At 46.6% G+C, this 10,178-nt stretch overlaps 1 protein-coding gene across 1 annotated transcript in view; it reads left to right on the top strand.

Annotated features, from left to right (window-relative positions):
• Positions 1 to 8,792, top strand: part of LOC309807977 (uncharacterized protein) — a gene marked incomplete at its 5' end in the record, with an annotated part of 300,370 nt that extends 291,578 nt beyond the window's left edge. Inside the window, one exon of the mRNA XM_082627987.1 lies at positions 8,679 to 8,792. The remainder of the gene's footprint in view (positions 1 to 8,678) is intronic.
• Between the last annotated feature and the right edge of the window lie 1,386 nt (positions 8,793 to 10,178).

A 10,178-nucleotide genomic window follows, 5' to 3' on the forward strand; every position in this document is an offset into this window, starting at 1 on the left:
ACTTAAAATAGTACCTGGCATAAAATAGGCACTACCTATCCACGTGTATTGATTTTTTAACTTTACAAAAGAATAATGTCATATTATACCCAATTTCCTTTAGTTTCATTCCTAACAGTACATCTGGAGCACCCTTCCATGTCAATACACACAGATCTACATCATCGCTGTCACTGATGGCAAGGAACCCCATTCTGAAGGGTGTACCGTAATTTATTTAGCCAGTCCTCTATAATGGGCATTTAAGTTGCTTCCAGTTTTTCACACTTAATAGATGAGGCTGACATAAATATTATTCACACATACCTGTTCATCTTATCTTTATCATCCTAGATGTGGAAGGATATGAATCACTTTCATTCAACAAAGATTTATCGCAGGCCTCCTAGATACCAGGCACAGTGCAGGTTGGAAATATAATGGGGTCAGAAACAGGTAGAATTCAGGTTATGGGGTATATGGATGTTGGCTGTAAAATTCCTCCCTCTTCACTGTACATTTGAAATCTTTCATAATAAAATATTGGGGAACTAACAGGCACTCTCCCTGCACTTGTAGATCTTAGGGTCTCAGGGAGGAATAGGGGTGGGGCATTAACTGAAAAATCACTCACATGTAAAACTTTAATCATGACAGTTGCTTTGAAGGAGAAGTGCAGGGCTCTGACCTGGTCAGGGATGGCAGGGCACCTGCAGGGTGCATAGGAGTTATTTGCCAAAGAGGGGAGGGGAGGGCATTCTGGGTGGAGGGAGCAGCGTGGTGGGATCGCAGGAAGCATGGAAAACTCACGGGACTAAAAGAAATGGAGGCGGAGGGCAGGGACTGGTGAAGGAGGTCCACAGGGGCTGTATCATGGTGTGGCCGGGGGCTTGCAGAGCACTGGTAAGAAGCTCTGCTTTAACCTGAGAGCAGAGAGAAGCCCACGAAAGGTTTTAAGTAAGGAACTGATGGAACAGGCTTGCATTTGGAGACAGTCATCTTGGCCACGAGTGGAAAACGTACAGGAAGGTGGCCAGCACAGAACCCCGGGAGAGCAGTTAGGAGGCTGTCACAAGACACGATGGTGGCCCTCACTGTGGCAATGGAGGGGACGGAGCAAGAGAGAAGATTCCAGGGGCATTTAAGAGATGAATCAACAGGCCTCAGTGATGGAGTTAGATATGGCTAGAAGGGAAGTGATGGAGAGAAAGGGGGCTACAGGTCTCCAGGTTTCTGGCTTGTGTTAAAAGTACAGATGTGGTTCCTTCACTAAAATCCAGAGTAAAGAATGCCACAGGAGGACCAGGTTTGAGAGGGAAGATGAGTGTGAGGTGCCTGTAGACATCCAAAGTGAGGTGCCAAGGACGCAGCTGTCACCCTGGATATCCAACCGTATCAGTGATGTGGCCCTGGAACCCAGAAGAACATGTGCCACATAGCGGGTGCTTAGTCAGATGGGATGGATGGACGGGTGGATGGATGGATGGTGATTAAAGCCATACGTGTGAATGGTATCACTAGGAAGAAAGTATTGAATGAGAAGGGAGAGCCCAGGGCCACACCTGGGAAACTCCAACATTTATCCTTGATACTACTTGCCAAAGCGCTCTCCAGAGAGGCTGCGCAAATTTGACATTCTTACAATAATGAATGACAATAGAGGAGTGATTTTCAACTCTGGTGATTAAGCAACCCCAGCCAGGATATGTCTAAGGTAATCCAGAAGGTGGTGTGAATTTCTTTTAAACGTGTTTAAAAAGAAAGGCAAGGCTTCCCTGGTGGCACAGTGGTTGGGAGTCTGCCTGCTAATGCAGGGGACACGGGTTCGAGCCCTGGTCTGGGAGGATCCCACATGCCGCGGAGCAGCTAGGCCCGTGAGCCACAGCTACTGAGCCTGCGCGTCTGCAGCCTGTGCTCCGCAACGAGAGGCCGCGATAGTGAGAGGCCCGCGCACCGGGATGAAGAGTGGCCCTTGCTTGCCGCAACTAGAGAAAGCCCTCTCACAGAAACGAAGACCCAAGACAGCCAAAAAAATAAATAAATAAACAAATGTGGGGTTTAAGAAAAAAAAAGTTTAAAAAAAAAAAAAAGGCAAAATCCAGATGAACTTTTCTGTAAGTGCCTGCCCCTCATCGATAGCATAGAGAACAGGGGCGCTGCATTGCTCCCGGCAACCCAGCCCCTCCCCAACCCCTGTATTACTGTCATTGTAATCATGGCAGAGTCTGAGTGTGCGTGAAACCAAGAGAGATGTGGCCCACGGTTCTAGCTGTTCTTCAAAATCAGAACTAAAACAAGGAAAGACCATGATCTCTATCCTAGTAATAGTGGGGCCAAGCAATGTGTGCACTGTCCCATCCCCAGGCTTCAGGAGTCACTGAAGCCTCTGCCTCTAAATCTAGTCATACATTCCCGTAAAGAAACATGGGTTGCGAAATTAAGCCATCAGGGGCTTCCCTGGTGGCGCAGTGGTTGAGAGTCCGCCTGCCGATGCAGGGGACACGGGTTCGTGCCCCGGTCCGGGAAGATCCCACATGCCGTGGAGCAGCTGGGCCCGTGAGCCATGGCCGCTGAGCCTGTGTGTCCAGAGCCTGTGCTCCGCAACGGGAGAGGCCACAACAGTGAGAGGCCCACGTACCGTAAAAAAAAAAAAAAAAAAGAAGCTGGCTCAAAAACTCTTTATGTGTTAGTCCACCATGATAAGTGATTCAAGGTACTTCCCATTACTGAGGCCAGCAGGGGATCCCCAGTCACTCATCACCATACACAAGCAGTCCTAAGAGCCTTGTGTGTTCACAGTTCCTAAGAGGAGGGTAGGAACCATGGTTTGTTTAACTCCTCCTCGGTACTTGTCACTGTGTTAGTTGTTTTACATGTACTGTGTACTTTCATCTTCCAACAGCCCAATGAGCCAGGTACTATTGTCGTCTTTATTTTGCAAGTAAGGAAACTGAGTATCAATAACATTAAGAAACTTGCTCAAAGTCACACAGCTGGTACATGGTAGGGTCAGGACTCAAACTGAGGTCGTTGTGATCCTGGCACTTGTGTTTTTTCTGTGACCCCACATGCCCTCCGAAGATCCAGACGGGTACCAGGTACATGCCCAGTTCCTAGAGGACAGATTCTGTCGTTAACTTGAACAGAGACAAACCTGAGAGTTTCATTCCCTGGAGTGAAGGGTGTCTGATGCGCACCGCGGGCCTCACCCCAGCAAAGCCCCATTTGCATTAGAGCGAATAATTCTGAGTTCAGGCTTTGGAGACCAGCTGCTAAGGTGTGACTCTCAAGTGTGCGCTCACTCATTGTGTGAGCAGGTCTCGACTTCTGTCTGCCTCTGTTTACTTGGTTATAAAATGGGGTTAAGATCTCACCAGGTAGTTGTGAGGATTAAACGACGTGGTACCCAAATCATGGGGTCACACATAAGCCTTAGGAAACGGTAGCTGCCATCCACATCAGCCTTGAATACTTGTTGATTTAATGTGAACTAAATGTGGATGGCAAGCAGATGGGTATGCACACAGGCAGGGCAGTTTGATTTACTCACGCCGAGGTGCCTTTACCTGTGACCCCTGCCGCATCTCTATTTGACAGCTAGTCAGATTTTCTTAGCCGTGAGCACTCAGTTCTCTTCCCAGGCCTTCTTCCTCGGCTCTTGACAATGGGCTGCATTTCCTAGCTGCCGAGTGGTAAAGCTGGGACTCCATCCAGGTCCCTCTGACCTCAAAGCCCCTGCTCTGAACCACCATACTACCTGCCTTTTAAAATATTGTCCTAAGGGATAAAACGCACATAACGAGCTAGGTCTGTAAAATCCTGGAATAAATCCCTCAGGGAAATCCAGGTTGAGTAACTATTGTTGGATCATGTCATGAGCAGCCCAGGAGATTGGGGTCACTACTAAAGATCTGATTGGTTAAGATATCACCTAACACCTGTCAGAATGGCTGTCACCAAAAAGAACACAAATAACAACTGTTATTTGTGAGGATATGGAGAAAAGGGAACCCTTGTACACTGTTGGTGGAAATGTAAATTGGTGTGGCCACTACGGAAAACAGTTTGAAGGTTTCTCAAAACACTAAAAATAGAACTATCATATGATCCAGCAATTCCACTCCTGGGTATTTATTCCCCTAAAATGAAAACCACTAATTCAAAAAGATACATGCACCCCAATGTTCATAGCAGCATTATATACGATAGCCAAGACATGAAAGCAACCTAAGTGCCCATCAACAGATGAGTGGATAAAGAAGATGCAGTAGGGAATTCCCTGGCGGTCCAGTGGATAGGAGTTGACACTTTCACTGCTACGGCCCAGGTTCAGTCCCTGGTTGGGGAACTAAGATCCCACAAGCTGCATGGTGTGGCCACCCCCCAAAAATAGATGTGATATATCTATATCTATATCTATATCTATATCTATATCTATATCTATATCTATATATATATGCAGTGGAATACTACACAGCCATAAAAAAGAATGCAATTTTGCCATTTGCAGCAACATGGATGGACTTGGAGGGTACTATGCTTAGTGAAATAAGTCAGACAGAGAAAGACAAATACTGTATGATATGACTTTTATGTGGAATCTAAAAAATAAAACTAGTGAATATAAGAAAAAAAGAAATAGACTCACAGATATAGAAAACAAACTAGTGGTTACCAGTGGGGAGCGGGAAAGGGGGAGGGACAAGTTAGAGGTAGGGAAATAAGAGGAACAAACTACCGTGCTCACTTCAGCAGCACATATACTAAAATTGGAACAATACAGAGAAGATTAACATGGCCCCTGTGCAAGGATGACACGGAAATTCACGAAGCGTTCCATCCTTTTGTGACCAGAATGGGAAGGAAATTCAAAAAAGAGGGGATATATGAATACATAGAGCTGATTCACGTTGCTGTACAGTTGAAACTAACACAACATCGTAAAGCAGCTATACTCCAATTTAAAAAAAAGAGGTACAAACTACTATGTATAAAATAAATAAGCTACAATGATATATTTTACAGCACAGGGAATATAGCCAATATATTTCTTTTAATTTCACTTTTTCCTAATTTTTTTTTCTTTTTTTTTTTTAAACCCCACATTTGTTTATTTATTTATTTTTTTGGCTGTCTTGGGTCTTCGTTTCTGTGCGAGGGCTTTCTCTAGTTGTGGCAAGCGGGGGCCACTCCTCATTGTGGTGTGCTGGCCTCTCACTATCGCGGCCTCTCTCGTTGCGGAACACAGGCTCCAGACGCGCAGGCTCAGTAGTTGCGGCTCACGGTCCTAGTCGCTCCGCGGCATTTGGGATCCTCCCAGACCAGGGCCCGAACCCGCGTTCCCTGCATTAGCAGGCAGACTCTCAACCACTGCACCACCAGGGAAGCCCATAGCCAATATTTTATAATAACTATAAATGGAATATAATCTTTAAAAATTGTGAATCACTATGTTGTACACCTGAAACATACAATATTTTACATTGACTATATCTCAATTAAAAAATAAAAAAGCTGCAACCTAAAAAAAAAAAAATCTGATTGGTGAAGGATTACTGTGTGGTCCCACTGGAAGACAGGAAACATGTAAGGAGGACCTAAAAAGTCAGCTCCCCTCTCCTCCTGCCTGGTTTCTCAGCTTCTTTTGATAAGGGAAAGAAAGGACTTTTTACATTTATCTTTGCAAGCTCAGTTGATTGTGTCTATTTCTGCAAGACTTTGTTGCAGATAAAAGGATTCCCTGCATACATAGAAAATCGCTCTTTCTCAGATATCCAAGATACGCAGTATTTTTATGTGAAAAAAAAGAGAGTTGTAATACAATATGCACAGTGTTCTCCCCTTTTTTTTCTTTTTTTTTTTTTTTTCAAATGCCAATATCCAACCACAGGAGAAATCTGGAGGAAAAGACATAAAAGTGTTGAGAGTATTATCCCAGCATGATAAGACTGCGTGAGCCTTGACTTTCCCTCAGTCGTTCAACAACTATTTATTGCAGCCCTACTGTGTGCCGGCCACTGAGGATACAGCGGGGGGACACTTTCCACTTTATGGGTTTCTGCCCTGTTTGGATTTGTGTAACAGGCATGTGTAAATTTTGTAACCAGAACTATAATCAAGAATTGCTGCTTCTCCCAGAGAAGAAAATCCCTCTTTCCAACAGCCCAAGTCTGCATCACCCATCTCTGCCATCTCGGGATCCACCCAGTGCCCCTCTCCTCACGCACCCTTCACATAAGCCAGCCCAGCCCTTCACTCTCCAGCCTCTAGTCTCTCTAAAAAGAGAATGAGAGACCTAGGTCTGAATTCTGATCCTACTGCTTACCAGCTCCATAGCTTAACCTTGCTGGGCATCTGTGTCTCACCTATAAATGCAAACACATTTCCTTGCTGGGCTGTTTGTAATGATCAGAAAATATCACGTGTTAAACTTCTGGCATGGTGCCTGGCACACGGCAAGTGGTTAATACTGAATAGCTATTATTATAATATTATTATTCTCACTCTTCCAAGCTGGAAATTCTCAGCAAGTGGCATTGTCAGAGGTCAAGGGCCCAGGCACGAGCCTATTCAGCTCCCCTCCTGTCTCTCTCCACACCCACCTTTCCTCCTTTCCCTCCATCTTCCCTCACTACGTTCTCTTTCCAAATGCAGCTCTTCCCTCCCTGAGTCTCCCCTTCTCTCTCCCTCCCAGACCACCTTGTGCACAAGCTCCTGAATCACGACCTCCTTCTTCAGCGTCTACAGCCTCCCACTCCATCTTTCTCCTTCGTCATCAAACATGCGCTTCAAGCTGGTGCATCTTCACTGGGACCACTGCTTCTTTAGCTCCTTTTCTACTGCTTGTACTCCTGTCCCACTAAGACCTTGAAGTGCATTACACCCTGTGTGCTCACCACCAACTTCCCACATTGTCTTTGCCTCTTTGGCAACTGACGTGGCCCCCCTGCACTGAAGCCCCAACTTGCTCCCCCCGCCATGTTCTCTCTGGCCTACCCAACCCTCTCGGTTTGCTTTCTTGAAACCCTCTCATCTTTGATAATTACAGCTTGGGTGGGTGATGCTCCTGGCAGCCCGTAGGTGGAGGCCAGGGATGCTGCTAAACGTCCTACGGTGCCCAGGACGGCTCCCACAGCGAGGACTGTCCCGCCCAACACGTCGAGAATGCTGCAGTTGAGAAATGTTGCTGGCTCCTTCGTCTCTGATACATCCCGGTTATTTTTCTGAAAAAAAAAATCACCCTTCATTAAGCCAACTCACTGCTCCATCAGAAGCTGAAATAGCAGTGACTCAGACCCTGGAGTCACACCACTGTGATCCCAAGCCCTGGCTCAGCCATTTGCCAGCTGTGTGGCGTCCAGCAGCCACAGGTCTCAGAGCCCGACCGCCTCATGTGTAAAAGGAGGTGATGGCGGGACAATACAGTGGGGTGATGCGTTGATTACTTGGCAGAGGGCCGGGCACACAGGTCACACTCGTGACATTTCAGTGATGTTTAAATCAAGTTTATACTCTTTAGGCTACAGTTCTAGGCTGGCCACAAACTGAACTCATCTTTCCATCCCAACTCTTCCCTCTACTCCTCCCCTCCCCCATCATCTGCTCTAACCCAATTAAGCTCTTCCAGAACATGCACTGCATTTCCCCACCTTTCATCCTACCTCCTGCCTTCACCCCCCCATATTAGTTTCCTATGGCTGTTCTAACAAATTACCACAAACTTAGGGGCTTAACACAACTCATCTTTATTCTTTTACAGTTCTGGAGGCCAAAGGTCCAAAATCAGTTTCACTAAGGTAAAGGCAAGGGGCTGGTTCCTTCTGGAGGCTCTAGGAAAGAATCCGTTTCCTTGCCTTTTCTAGTCTCTAGACTGGAAAAGGCGAGGAAATAAAAATTCCCCGCTTTCCTTGGCTCACGGCAGAGGAGCACCTTCAACTCTCTGCTTCTGTCACATCACCGTCTCTGTCTGTCTGTAGTCAGACTCCCTGTGTCTGCTTCTTGTAAGAACCCATGCACCTATATTGCGTCCCCCCAGCTAATCCAGGATAAGCCCGCATCTCAAGATCCTTACCTTCATCACATCTGCAAAGGTCCTTCTGCCCTGTCAGGTAATGTTCATAGGCTCTAAGGATTAGGACCCAGACATCTTTGCGGGGGAGGCATCATTCACCCAACCACCTCTTCCATTCTGACACGCCATCCCCTCCAACTCTGCATACCCACGCATGCCCACGCCCAGTGGGGCCTCAGCCAAGCCGTGATCACACCAGGTGAATGATGGCGCCTCCCCTGGGACTTTTTCATAGACGGATGCTGTCCGTCTATGAACCAACCTTGGGGAACTTCCCAGGATAAATACCGTGTTTAGAGGGAATAGGGCTTTCAAGGAGCCAAGCTTGCTGCTGGGTGGAGCCCTGGGCTAGGACACAGAAGCCTGGGTTCAAGTCCATCCTCACACCTGTGGCCAAAGGTTCCCCCTCAGTGCCCCCGCCCTGGGAGGCTGCAGCCTCATATGAGCTGTGTGGCCTTGGACAAGTCATGTCACCTCTCTGGGCCTCGATGCCTCACCTGCCAAGGGAGGATGGTGAGCTCATTAGTACTGGCCTGTGGTAAGTGTCCAGTAAATAGCAGCTGTGACTTTTACATGCAGTAACTTCTTCCTGAGCCTTTCTTTTGAGTGTAAATTATGTCTTTTATAGATCATAAGGACCACATGGATGGATCATTTCTAGACTTAAAGACCCTCGGGATGGAAAAAAATGTTCGGAAAATATTGGATGTAAAACCTGACTTGCCAACTTTTTCAAGAGTAGAGATCGGAACGGTAACCAAAGAAACTTTGTCTCTGCATTGACTGACACGTGGGGAGGGTGGGCATGAGGACAGACACTAGCCGTGTGCCCTGGCACCACTGTATACATCATTGGTTCGAGGCCAGGTCCTCCCTGATGGGCTGGCACCTGTATGGACTGGTCGGTGCCTGGCCGTACCACCGATCCAATGTTTGAATAGAAAGGCGGCTTGCCATCATGTACAGCATGATATAGCATTGCACTGATGCTGGCCAGGTCAATCTCTGGGCCCTCCTTTTCACATCACATGTTATATTCTGCAGAAAATATCCAACAAGCTAATGTACAACAGTATGTCATGAGCTTGCCTAACATTTGCTTTTTGCTATAAACTGAAAAACATGAACACATAAAGGGCAGCAGAAGGGAGCCATGATGATTAAGAAGACACAAGTTCTAGAATCAGAGACCTGTGTCCTAATCCCAGCTCTGCAAGCTCTGTGACCTTGGGCAGCCTCCTAACCTTTCTGGGACTTCAATTTCCCAGCTGTAAAATGATGATGGAAAAATTAAAGGAGATCATTATGTAAAGTGCTTATCCCAGTGCTTAGCTCATAGCGAGCACTTTAATAGATGATAGTTATTATTGTCAAACAGTATATAAAGAGTATTATCCAAGAAAACCTTCCTTTCTTAGGGAGCATAGTTTGTGTTTTCCAGGATTTTCAGAAGTACTTTGATTGTTAGGTTGAAAGTGCCCTGTATCCTAAATGGATGTTTGATCGGGTGTTTGACTGACACATGACAATGGACAGCTCAGGCCAGCGTGGCTTGCTGCGGCAGCTGGTCTAAACCAGCTTTTGGAAAACATAATAAAGCCATCCTCTCTGTACCAGCATTTTCTCCTACAATTTTTCTAGACATTTGCTCACACGTCTAGAGATGTGAGTCTTCAGAAACTTGTTGGTCTTCCTGATAAAATCGAACCTTCCTTCTCTGAGGTTGGGAGTAGAGGGACCGTCTCCAGGTGGGGAGCTCAGCTGGATCTCACGTCCTGATGGTCCTACTTCCAAGACCTTCTCCTTGGCAACAAGCCCTCATCCCACCACTGACACCACAGAACAGGAAACCTCCTAACTCTCAATCCTCCAAGGTTGGCAGTAATTAAATGAAAGAGCAGGAGGAAGAATAGCTGACATCTGTGAACTGCTTACTGTGTGCCAGGCGTTGAGCTCAGCCGGCTCCATGCCTTATGTCATTGAACCATCGTAGCAGCCTTGTGTCATAGTTACTATTATTGTCCCCATTTAACAGATAAGAAAAATTAAGGCTTCAGGAGGTCAAGTACCTCACCCAAGGTCACAGAATAATGATTGAAGACACACCAGGGGTGTGTCCCTGGTGGTG

This window comes from Mesoplodon mirus, assembly GCF_964341445.2.
Source record: "Mesoplodon mirus genome assembly, chromosome: 7".
Taxonomy (NCBI): domain Eukaryota; kingdom Metazoa; phylum Chordata; class Mammalia; order Artiodactyla; family Ziphiidae; genus Mesoplodon; species Mesoplodon mirus.